A 13,288-nucleotide genomic window follows, 5' to 3' on the forward strand; every position below is an offset into this window, starting at 1 on the left:
CAGCTCAACTTGACTTGGGGGAGAAGGGAATTTGCCCTCTTTTTCCTGGAGTATTGAGTTATTGGTATTCTAAAAGACACAAAGAGAATTTCCCTGAAAAAGAACCACTGGGGCAAGAAAATATTTGATTAAAAAAAAAAAAACACTAGATAGATTAGACTATCAGGGAAACAGAACAGAGGTGTGCTGTCCATAGAATTTTCAAATCTGACGTAAATGCTCATTTTTAGGTTTGCCTTACAGTTTCCTCGTTAGGTGAGAGAAAAAGTAATTGAAGATCATTTGAAACAAGTTTCTTACTTTGCATGATCTTTAGTATTACCGTTCTGTAGAAATTGCTTATACTTCTGTATCTCCAAGTTATCATTTTCTAAAGATGTTTATAAGTCACGTTGGGGCAGTAAAATTACTTTTACATGATTATCTTAAATACTCCTTTAACACTAGTCCACAGAATCTCTGTTTACTATAATTCTAAAATGGTGCAATATGTTGACACCAAATATTCAGTCAAACGTAAAACTAGCCTGAAAAAATATTTACTCTTTTAGGCTATTTTCCATGTCTATTGAGTTCTGTTGAAATCCCTTTTTCCTTTTCATCTTTGCTATTTTGCTTAATTAGGTATTTTTAAATAAAATGACATAGATTTTTAGAATTTCAAGCCTTTGCATTACATTATTTTATTTCCACAGTAGCTTTAGGAAGAAAGTAGAAAATATGTTATTACCCATACTTTACTGATGAAGAATTTGAGGGTTGGAGTTAAGTGACTTACCCAGGGTTATGTCTAGTAAGCAACTGAGCCATTATCACACCTACAATCAAAAGTCTAGCCAAGTGCATGTCCTTCCTACTACATTGCAGTCCTTTTTATTCACATTTTACTGAGGTTATCATCATTTAGGGAGAGTAATGCAACATAAATCTATGACTAACAAATATATAATTATACCAGAATTATTATTACAGTGGTAATGCTGCCCACATAAGAGAACAATATAATTAAAAAATTACCTAATTGTTTTGCTTTACTTTGTTTCTGAACATTTCATTAAATATGTGGTGATGGGAAAGAAACCCACACTGATTAATATAGAACAGTTCCATATAGAATTGCCCTATCTAAATAGATGAATAGTACCAGTGAACCATGCTTCAGAAGCCTAGTGAAAGATTTTTTTCTCAACAAGTCAGTTCAGAACCATGTCTACAGTACTGCAGAGAGAGCCGTTACCACTGCTAAATCCATGCATTGACACTTTCCCTAGCTCCCCCTTCTCCCATGGGTCTTTTTTGAAGCTATTCTGCTGTCCAGTGAAAGAGAAGGGACTCTTCTGGATTCCAGGGAGGTGAGGAGAAGCTATGACAGGAGAAAAGTTCTCCAGGCCCTGAAGGGAAAGTTCATCAGAAGCATGGAGTGGGCTAGTAACCCTTTCTCACCAGCGACTGACACAAAGAATTTCCTTGATCACACGTGGAGGCTGTGAGCATTTTCAGGGCAGTTAGTGTCTTTTGTACCTTTCTGCATCTGTAAGGAATATAGGAGGTAGTATACCTGTCTTTGAAATGGAAACCATTGCTACTATATTAGTCATTTGATGGTTCTGCAGGTTTGGTCTATCTGGTGATCCATCTGAATGAAAGGCATTTAATCAAGTTTTTAACATCTCTATTTAAAAATAAATTTTCTGCTGTCTCACATTTTAGACAGTTCCTTATTTCTCACTGTCTAATTTTACCATTTAACCCAATAAATTGTGACGATATTACAGGCACATATTAGCTTGCTAAAGTATTATTAATCTTTTTAGAAACCTCAATATGCAGTTTTTTGTTAGTGTCTTATTTAGTTACTTTTTTTTTTTTTTTTTTTGCAATATACACATAGTTCTGATTCAGGAATTCAGAAGAGTAAAATCTGAGGAGGAATCAGTAAGAAAGGAGTTTATAGCTTTAAGGCATAAGGAGCTTACAGCTTTTTAATATAAATTGTTCCCAGAATCCATGTCACAGCTCCTTATATGGTGCTGCTTTTTTCCCTTCGGTTGCTATGACAACAGCAGCACTGCACCATTCATCAGCTCTGGACCTGGGCTGCATTGCTAGCCTTCCGTGTTACTCCTGAATGTTAAGAACATCCGTGAATCATTCACTATGTTAACGCTGCGCCATTAGAAACCTAAGAACCAGTTCTTCCAGCATTTTGCTCTAACAGAAGGGTAAACTAAACTGCGCCACAGGAAAATTGCATAAATATTTCTTTTTTCCTAAGGGAATCTTACAATCTATATTTGCTGCAGTGTTCTGAAAGGATAAGCTCATGTCAAGCAGTCTAATGAAAAGAACTCGTCTGTGTAATCTTTCTTGAAATCATTAGCTGTGCAAAACAAATACCACATTGCATCTCTGGATACAGAAAGGAGCAGGTGATGTTGTTAGGGGTTCTAAGGTCCTTTGGGAGCATCACTTGTGCTTTGGGACCATTACCAGCATCTGCTATAAGAAGTATCACCTGTAACACACAGTAAGTTCTGAGCAGTGTGAATTGCTGGCTGGGGAAGATTAAAGTGTGGATCGTTACTGACGTGTCAGCTCTGATAACAGCAGGACCGGTGAATAAAAAGAAGCCTTTCCGGTTTTCAGGAGACAAGACTATATAGTATTGACTAATGAGGAAGAAAAACTAAAGCCTGTGAGTATGAGTAGAGTATTTGTGTATTACATGGATTTCTGAGCTATGAGGCCTACTTTGAGCTTTGTAGAAAACCAAACGCCACCTAAGAGAATTTTACACTTAGTTTTCAGGGAAGCCATTAAGAAATGTCATTAGGTACATTTATTTAATTTTTAATTGTGTTTGTTTACTTGTATGTGTGTATATAGGAATCTTTTAAAGTGTTATATTTTTTAAAATAATATTTCATTGTAAAGAATGCTGTTTAACTCAATGTTTTAATGAAATGTGAAGGTCAGACTGCTTTTTTTCTTAGATTGTGATTCCAGAATAGATTTCTACTTCCTATTGCAATATCCTTATAAGTAAAATACATTAAAGAAAAATAACAGTATGGAAAACTAGAATTTTGTAAGCACATTTCCTTAATACATCAAATCTTTCTTATTTCATTAACTGGAGTGCTTGCAGATGGATGTTCTTGCATAGTTTAAGGACTTTTTTTAACTTAACATTATTTGCTAGTTATGTTGATTTATATTGTCTGTTTTCCCAGGTGAGAAAGGTGAATTAGAGATTTACCATTCTTGTATTTTTAGACCATTTGGTAATTATCAACTTAAGAGAAATTGAATTTATAGATTACATTTTCTCAAAAGACTCTGTCCATTTTCTGGCTTTTAGTTATTTTTTCTTTTTAATTCTTCAGCTAACCATGGTAACTTAGAAATGTACTAAAAGTAGGAACTTGATTTTTCAAAATTAGAATATTTAGACTGATCTTCAGCCACCTCACAAAAGAAAAAGGGATTTCATCTGGGCTTATTCTTGTAGTTATTTACCTTCTTAAATTGTTCTTCTTAAATACATGTTGTTCAGAGTAGATAGACTTCAGGGACATAACTGGGTTCCTTTAATTTAAATTACTATAAATTTACTTGTAAATTACTATTTTTTGCCATTACTATATTTTGATTTGTATTCCTTCTTCCATTTTTGAGATTTTTGCCTATAGAGCTATACATATGACTTTGTGTAATGTTTAAGAAACCTTTAAATAGGGAGAATTAATATATTAAAGGATAATGAAAGTACTAATCACTTATACTTACTGTCATTTCTGTCATTAGTAGTAATATTTTACTTTTATTTGAAAGCCTATAATTAATAGTAAATAAATCGATTCACATTTTAACCATTGCCATGCAAGAAAATATGAATTTTAAAATTTATGTATATTTAATAACTGTGTACATTGTAAGTTAACACTCCTTTTTGACTAGTCTATCCTCATAAGTATACAAAGGATTTTGTATTCCGTTATCTCTGAAACTATAATTCTTATTAATAGTAACAAAGACTGATTTGGATTTTTATTTTGTCTGCATTGGGTCTTCGTTGCTGTGCACGGGCTTTCTCCAGTTGAGGCGAGCAGGGGCTACTCTTCGTTGCAGTGCGCGGACTTCTCATTGCGGTGGCTTCTCTTGTTGTGGAGCACGGGCTCTAGGTGCACGGGCTTCAGTAGTTGCAGCACGTGGGTTCAGTAGTTGTGGCTCTCGGGCTCTAGAGCGCAGGCTTAGTGGTTGTGGTGTGCGGGCTTAGTTGCTCTGCGGCATGTGGGATCTTCCCGGACCAGGGCTCGAACCCATATCCCCTACATTGGCAGGTGGATTCTTAACCACTGCACCACCAGGAAGTCCCTGATTTGGATACTTTTTTTTTTTTTTTTAGAATTTCACTTTTTTATCTATTTATTTATTTTTGGCAGTGTTGGGTCTTCGTTTCTGTGCGAGGGCTTTCTCTAGTTGCGGCAAGCGGGGGCCACTCTTCATCGCGGTGCGCGGGCCTCTCACTATCGCGGCCTCTCTTGTTGCGGAGCACAGGCTCCAGACGCGCAGGCTCGGTAGTTGTGGCACACGGGCTTAGTTGCTCCACGGCATGTGGGATCTTCCCAGACCAGGGCTCAAACCCGTGTCCCCTGCATTGGCAGGCAGATTCTCAACTGCTGCGCCACCAGGGAAGCCCCTGGGTACTTTTAATAAGGATAGCATTTTTAATATCAGATTTATTCATTTTAAAGTAATCTTTCTTGGCACATCCTGTGATTTTTTTTTTTTTTTAATGTTTGGGTCCTTGCCTAACGTATGTATTCCTAAAAGGTTGTATATAAGTATATTTGTTTGTAAATTGTCTAATTTAAAATCCACTAGTGAAGCTTCCTGTTTTGAGAGATTCTGCCGTTAAGTTGATTTGGTGAATCTGTATATCATATCCTAGGTTTTCTTAAAGAGCCATCTAGTTTATTTCAGTATCTAGGGATTCAGGTTGCAGATTTAACTGGCAGCATTCTGTGAAGAAATTAAGCCTCATGCTTCAGACTAAAGTTTAACCTCTCAATTTCAAAATAGTTTGACATCTTCAGGTTTACTTTCTGAAATCCTTTAGTGTCTTTACAATATTTTTCATATAACAGATAACTGGGTAAAATCTTAGTTGAAAGTAGGCATTGCTTTCATTTGGGGGGAAATGTGCTAGTGAATAAATAATATATAAAATTTATAAATATAAAAGACTTAGGTTTCTTCCCTAGTTTCCATTAACTAAAACTTAAGTTTGTCATCCTAATACCACTTCTGAATATCTGGAAAATTGTTAGTACCACTAATAAGCTTTTACTAGGAAATAGGTGCCTAATTTCTCTCAGGATCTACATTAAGATTGAAAGTCTCATATTGGTGATAAATTATTTTACAGGAGTGATTCCTAGTTATTGTTTTCTCATGGACATCAGTCATAATATATCTATGATAAATGTGTCTTCTTTACACTCCATTACATAGTAAGACATTCTAACCACTTTTGTAAGCTCTGCAGCTTGGGACATGTTTACCTCTCTGAAGTTTCTCTTTTATAAAATTAATGAAATAATGCCTTTTGTAGTGTCATTGTAGGCATTAAGAAAGATAATATATATGTGAAATATCTAGTATAGTACTTAGCACAAAGGAAACATTTTCTAAGTAATAATTCTCTACCCTTCCTCTCCATTGTCCAAAAGTTCTTGGACTTTTCCCTGGGAGTACCTTTAGGGCATAGGAATTTGAATGCATACCAAAAGGGTATGCGATGTAGCCTAAAGGGGCATCCAAAAGCAAATCTGGAAATTTCTTGGAAGTCTCATATTTCCCCTTTTAAAATAGTGTACGTTCTATATTTTTTTTAAATCATAAAAATGTTTCCCCCAAAAATCTTTGAGTAAAACTCAACTTTTCAGGAAAATATGCCACATTTTCTCCTATAAATTTGTACCAACATACTACTACCTATCCTTATGAATTCCCAAGTTTAAGACATACTACTCAGATCTCTTAGTCTGGGTATCATTTTTTTTTTTTAAGATTTAATTTTTATTTATTTTTGGCTGCGTTGGGTCTTCATTGCTGCGCACGGGCTTTCTCTAGTTGTGGCGAGCAGGGCCTACTCTTCACTGTGGTGCACGGGCTTCTCATTGCAGTGGCTTCTCGTTGAGGAGCACGCGCTCTAGGCGCGCGGGCTTCAGTCACGGGCTCAGTAGTTGTGGCGCGCAAGCTCTAGAGCACAGGCTCAGTAGTTTGGCACATGGGCTTAGTTGCTCCACGGCATGTGGGATCTTCCCGGACCAGGGCTCGAACCCACGTCCCCTGCACTGGCAGGTGGACTCCCAACCACTGCGCCACCAGGGGAGTCCCTGGGTATCATTTTTTAAGAAATAAAGATCCTTTATTAAAAGACACGTGCTTCTCTGGAGAAATAGATTGAGAATCAAGAGGCAGAGATGAAAAATGAATCTGGTAAAAGCTGAAAGGCTTATTACTCAGTTCAAAAGAGCAAGCAGTGGTATGGAGCTGCGTCAAGCTGTAGTGGGATGAGAAAGGAATACCTTCATGTCAGAAATGAAGAACGGTGATGGAGGAACTAACAGTTTAGCATTTTTAAAACTGCGAGAAGTCCTGAAATAAAGCAACCTATTTTAACTGCTTAACCTAGCATCTCTAAAACTTACATCAGGCCCCCTTACACAACTCCTGCAAACTCACGTGCAACAAGTAAGTGTTCTAAGGAATATGTCTAAGGAAATAAGTGACCAAAGGAAGTTATGTCATTCAGAAGGAAAGAAGAATGGATAACCGTACAGAACAAAGTGACCAAAGGAAGTTATGTCATTCAGAAAGAACGAAGAATGGATAACCGTACAGAACAAAGTATGAAAGCAATCACCTGGGCATTCCAGACAATTATGGGAAAGTTACACTTTACTCAAATTCCCCAGATAAGTTGTGCTTTAATATTTTAAAGAATAGTATGTTTTGTTTTGTTTTTTGAATGAGAGAAAAGGTTGTATTTATCATGTGGATTAGAAAGTGAAATGATAAATAAAGTGACTTGAATTAAAACTTGAAACAAGAGTGTACAGGACGCATTCAAATGGTAAATCAGTTTGTGTGGACAGAGGTTTCGTAAAGGATGATGTGGAAGAGAAAACTGCAACTGGATCGAGGAGGCCTTTGGTTTGGGGCAATGGTCAACTAAGATGGTAGCAGTGGAAAAGGTACAAAGAGATGAAGATTTTGAGGAATAAGCAAACTGGTGACTGACCAGTTAGAGAATCCAGGAATGTGGAAGATCTGTCCAAGATGAGTCTAAGACTTTAAGAATGGGAATTGGTGGCTTCATTAATAGGAACAGAGAGATTAGGACAGCTGGTTCTGAGAGAATGAGACACATGGAGTTCAAGGTGATAGCAGAATATTAGAGTGGCAATGCAGTTTCAACACTTAACAAGAGTAAGGTTTTAGGATATAAATTTGGAAGTTATATCCATAGAGAGTACTTAAAACACTAAGAATAGGTAAAAAAAATCTCTTAATGAGAATAGAACAAATAAACAGAAAAAGGTGGGAAATGAATATTTTATGAGCATTTACCAGGCATTATCACTTTAAGTCATTTGAGCTTTTCAGTAGCAGTTTGAATTATTATGGCCATGATCTTTTAGATGAAGAAAACAAGACCTAATCAGGTTAACCATTAAGCAATTTAGGCGTAAGAGATCAGGATTCCAACTTAGGTCTTTCTCTAACTATAGTTCCTACTCTCGGGAGTCAAGACGTAAACCTTAAGAAATATCCCACTTAAGGGACCAAAAGAGAAAAACCCATGTTGAAAAGACAGATATGAATAAACAGTAGTCTGAAAGGTGTTGGGAGAACCACGGTGGTATAACTATTACAGAAGCTGAGGTTTGAGAGGGTTTTAGGGAACATTTAGTCACTATTTTCAAATTCACTTAGAGATCAAGAATACAGGTTCACATGGGACCATGAATCTATTGTTTCTATGTGATCTGCTTTTTGCTTTCCTGAGCTGTAGTCCAAACTCTTAGCTGCAGTGGTCTGCATTAGGTAAACAATTGTATTCTATTTCATTAAAGAGGAGAAAGGGGGAAAAGCTACATAACAGAACAGGTGGAAGTGGAGCTGAGGGAAGGAAGCATCTAATGAGAAACTCACAGCCGAATACACTTTCAGAGTTCTGGTTGTTTTTTGGTGTCTATAATACATAGTCACATATAGGACTCTTCAAAGCTTTTGAAGCTAAATAAGTTTCTCTCCATTTCACATCATTACCCCAATAAATATCCCATTTTTTATTTTAACATAGCTGAAGCTATCCCTAAAGCAAGATGACTGTTTTCCATTAACTCCTGTGACATGGTGTAGTAGTTCAGGTTCTGCCTCTTACTGGCTTTGCGATCTTGGATGTGTTATGCAACCTGTCTGTGTTTCAGTTTTCTCATCTGTGAAATAGATATATAACAACTCCCATAGGGTTTGTAAGGATTAAGTGAGTTTTTACAGGTAAAATGCTTACACCAGCCTCTAGTAGATAGTAGGTACTCAATAATAGTAATTGATGATGTCACTTATTGGCAATTTCAAGACCCTATTTCTCTCTTTCTGTACCTTTTTTACTTTTCCAGTTTTTCCTTTGATGTTAAGGGAAACTGTTTTCACTTTTACTTGTTAGGTTAAGTTTTTAAAGTGAGCAGAGAGTAGTTCAAGAGCAGAAGGTTTAAAGCATAATTGAATTTAGAAAACATCTTGCTGTTACGAGCAGTGGGTACTGGTGTTGACTTCTCTCTGTAATGTTGATCTAGTAGCCATTAATGTGCGGAGTATTTATTATGAATTTATATTACTTCCAGTGAAAACTGGTTTTATATTCAAAGAGAAACGACTGAGAAGTGTATAATTTCCCCTTGTTTAATTTAAAAGAACCCCCTTCCGAAAAAGTATGAATAAATATGTTGTCGTATTATTATGATATGATGGCAAACTTAGAATTATGGTAAAGTTATACATTCAGTGTACAGTGGGCTTTTCCATCTCAGCATTTATTACACTGTAAGTTTTAAATTATTTAGCAATGTAGTTTAGTATAAAGGCTGTCTACCATAGTTTGTGGACTCTGGAGCCAGACTAATTGGATATGAATCCTGGCTGACACTTATTAGTTCTGTGTCCTTGGCCAGGTAATTTAACCTCTTCTGTGCCTCAGTTTCCTCATCTATAAAAAGCAGGTAATAATAGTATCTACTTCATAGGGTTACTGTGAGGATTAAATGAGTAAAATACTTTGAGCAGTTTCGGATCATAATTGCTCAGTCTTTGTTAATTTGTTATTAGTTAGTATGTGTGTAATTTATCTCTTATCTCCTTACAAGGCAGAAACAGTATTTATCCTCTTTATTATTATATCCTCAGTCTTGAGTGCAATGCCTGGTATATAGTAGATATTCATAGTAGATGTTCAATACACATTTGTTGATCAGTAAAACATTGAGCTTACAGGGGGCTTCAATAATATTCTTAACTTGAATACTTTCAGCCAAGCAGACCAAAGCAGATAATCCTCGTATAGTGTTAAGAGCCTTTTGCTCACTGAGGTTTTTTTTTAAGTGAAATCTTGAGAATGCTCTACTCACCATTTGGTTTATTGATCACAGCTGTGATGGTAAACATTTTTAAACTGGGGCTAGAAGTAGGTATGACAAATGAGTGAGGCTCCTCCTCTCCTCCCTCGTTCTTAGGATTCTCTGTAGACCTTGTAATGCCTAGAAAAGGAAGAAGTAGCTTTCTTCATGCCAATTTTGACCTGGTTTAAGAACTTCTTACTGAAAAGTTGCCCCAACATATGAAGTCAGTTTACCAAGGCCCAAGGTTGGGAACATACTGCAGGTATGACAGAGTTTCTCATTTTTAAGTACCTAAAAAGGTCAGATTTAACTTGGCAGAACTGAAATTAAAATTTGCTGTTATTTTCTTATTCTCACCACTAGGTCTTCTCTATTGTGTTTTGGAATTCTCTTCATTGTACCAGATGCCTAGTGTTTGCTACTCTCCCCCATTCTGAGGATAAATCATTGCTTTAATGAACAGTTTTTTTAGACATGTCAGTATCTAATCTATTTAGCTTAGATTATTTTAAACAATATTTCCTTTGTCTATGCAATGTGACATTGAACCGTGGGCTACCTCTTCTACTTCAGACTTAATTTTAATTTAATTTAAATTCTAATTAATATTTCCTAGATTATTTATGCCTTGGATTTTGAAAAGGAATAGTTTTGGTCAACATTTATCTGTCTGAAATGGCTTTGTTTTATGTTTGTAGTATTGCTTTTGACCCTTTACTTCTCAAATAGCTTATTGTTAAGAATATAGCTAGTAGAATGTCACAAAAATAGTATAGTTTTAGAGGATGAAATATGACAAAGTGTAAACAGCTCCCTCTGTGGAAATCTATTCATGCTTTAATTTCCCACTCCATCACTGTTTAGGTCATCACTGTCCTTTTAATTATGGACACTGGCTCTCATTAATCACCATAGGGGATTGGCAGAATTTTATACTCTGTGTTTTATTTCCAAATCTCAATCTTGATAATTGGTGCCTTACAGGCATGGTGTCATCTCAAGATGTTCAGTTAGGCATCTGAGTCCAATCTTATGTTTTCATCTGCATTCTGCATATAATCATGCCCCAGGCAGGGTAGATTAGCTCTACCAGTTACAGGAGATGCTTTCTTAACTGACCTTCACCTAACCACTTGCAGGATTAATGCTCTCCACCCTCTTTTTGACACCTACTGACGGTTGCCAGGACAAGGTGGATGTTATAGGCCAGTAGGCTACCTTCTGATATACCCACGTACTTCTGTTATCCCTGTAGTGACATGTGCTTACTGAGAGGCAGTTAAATTAATGCCCATTTTATGTCCTATTATGATAATATAGTTAAATATATATACATTAACTAATGAAATACCAGTGCAAGTAGGAGAGCATTTATGAAGTATTGTTCTTAGAAAAACTGTTAAAAGCTTGGAAAAAATCAATTAAAATGTCAGTAAAGGTAATTTGCTAAAAAAAAAAAATGCTCTAATGAATTAGGGTGAAAACACTACATGGGGGATAAGGTTGTTAGTATTTAAGGGTAAAAACTTATAATGAGTAGTAAATAAGCCGTAGAGATCTAATGCACAGTATAATGAATATAGACAATAATCCTGTACTATAATTACATAATGTGATAAATAACACTACATCAGCAGTCATATTACAATATATCAGTGTATCAAAATAACATGCTGTGCACCTTAAATTTATACAGTGTTACATGTCAAATTTATTTTTTAAAAAAAGCACTTTAAAAATCCACCTATACTTAGGTTGTCTATGTTTTTGTTTTATTTTAAATGAAATGAATAGAATACATTTTAGTGCAGTTTATGCCAGAAAGAAAAATTGGAACTGATAGGCAAACAAGAAGGTCTTGGCTTTACATTAAAAGTTTGATGAATAAATGTACTTACATATTAAGTTAAAGAGCTTCATACATACATCATTTTTGTCTCTTCCCACTTCTTCCAAGATTTTTGATAAATTGATCTACTGCTATTCCCTATCAGGGTAGGAAGAGAGAACTTCTAGTATATATATCGCCATCCTATTTTTTGATAGCCCTGACCAAGTTTTGGGGAATCATGAAACAAGCTGTAGAATAGCATGGAACAGACCTATGAATTCTGGTCTTACCTCATGTGAGTTAGGTCCAGGTTTAGCTGTAAGTGGAGATTTGTGTTTAGTCGCATGTCACCCCGTATCCGTTGAGCATATATGCCCTCTAGCAAACCAGGGCTGTGTATAAAGAATCTTCTCTTCCTTTGGGTAGAAGTGCATACTTTAAGGCAGTTTATAGAAGTAGTTAAGTTCCTGGATTTTGTAGTCTGACATACAGAGTTCAGGTTCCGGCATTACCACTCACCAGCTGTGTGACTTTTTACAAGTTATTCCTACTCTGTCGGTTTCAGTTTCCTCATTGACGAAATATGCATAATGAGCAACTGCCTTGCAAGAATGTTGAGGGTAAGCAAACAATGTATGTCGAGTGTCTAGCAGTGCGTAGCCCATAGTGAGCACTTATAGCATTAGTATACTTTTAAGTGGTCTTTATTACTAACAGTTAAATCATTTTGAAAGCTTGTACAGAAATATGTGATAGAACTACTAAGTCTAAAGTACACCTATGCACGGAAACACATAGCAACAACTAAGAGCAAGAGACTTGGTGTCGTATCTGCAGTATTCTACCTGTTGTTATAAGTCCAATTAAATTGGAAAAATAAGTTATACTCACCACCTCCTATTTCCCTGTAGTAATCTTCTGTTATATGTCTACACAGTTATAAAATAGGAAATAAAATTGGGAAAGCTATTTTATTTTTCCTTCAGTATTTAAATTAATTGTTTTTCTCATCTTAACCAAATTTTTTTCTCATTTAGGTAGCACAATAAAAGATTTACTGTCTTTTGTTAGCTATTTGTTAATTATTTTCTTAAAAGGAGTCAGTATTGACAATGACTTTATAAATCTGTTAATTTGCTGTCTGTTTACGTTTCAAGGGACATGGTCTAACCTAACTTGTATTATAATTGAATCTATACAATAGTAAAATGTTTTATTATGGTTATTATTACTAGACAATTCTACATATTCTTTATTAAGAGCAAAGTAGTTTATTTCTGCCTTGAGATTCCCCTAAGAATTTAAAACTCTGATTTAGTACAGTTGGAATTGTATATAAAACACTAAATTCAGAAATAGCTGTTGTAATATACATAACTCATTGCAGCTTACATTGATATGTAAGAATACCACTAAAATCTATGGATAATTGATAATCAGTTTATTTTTCAGGAATCTAAAAACAAAATACATTAACTCTTTGTTCCTTCAAAGCTGTGGAAAAATGAATTTAGCAAAGTTTACAAGAGTCAGACAGCATCAATGAAGAGTAAGCTTCAGGGAGTTCAAATTGAGAAACATGGAGCAGATCAGAAAAGCCAAAATACTGACTAGAACTTAGAAACCCAGGAAAGGTTCTTCTAGAATTGTGACTAAATAGAATTTAATTAAAAGAAAATAGCTCTAATCAAATTGCTGTGGAACATGTTGTATTATAGCTGTAGGAATATAGGCCTGATTCTCCACCCTGTTTTTTTAAGCTCAT

General features: G+C 35.6%; 1 protein-coding gene across 8 annotated transcripts in view; it reads left to right on the forward strand.

Moving 5' to 3' along the window:
- TANC2 (tetratricopeptide repeat, ankyrin repeat and coiled-coil containing 2) overlaps window positions 1–13,288 on the forward strand; it is a 351,153-nt gene that overhangs the window by 129,270 nt on the left and 208,595 nt on the right. The window contains exon 1 of one of the 8 annotated variants that reach the window (XM_061174778.1): window positions 2,410–2,695. The exons of the other annotated variants lie outside the window; for them this stretch is intronic. The gene's annotated coding sequence lies outside the window, so the exon portion shown is untranslated. Of the gene's footprint in view, window positions 1–2,409; window positions 2,696–13,288 lie in introns of those variants that run through there. 8 annotated transcript variants of the gene reach the window in all.

The sequence above is a fragment of the Eubalaena glacialis genome, chromosome 19 (genome assembly GCF_028564815.1).
Source record: "Eubalaena glacialis isolate mEubGla1 chromosome 19, mEubGla1.1.hap2.+ XY, whole genome shotgun sequence".
Lineage (NCBI taxonomy): Eukaryota > Metazoa > Chordata > Mammalia > Artiodactyla > Balaenidae > Eubalaena > Eubalaena glacialis.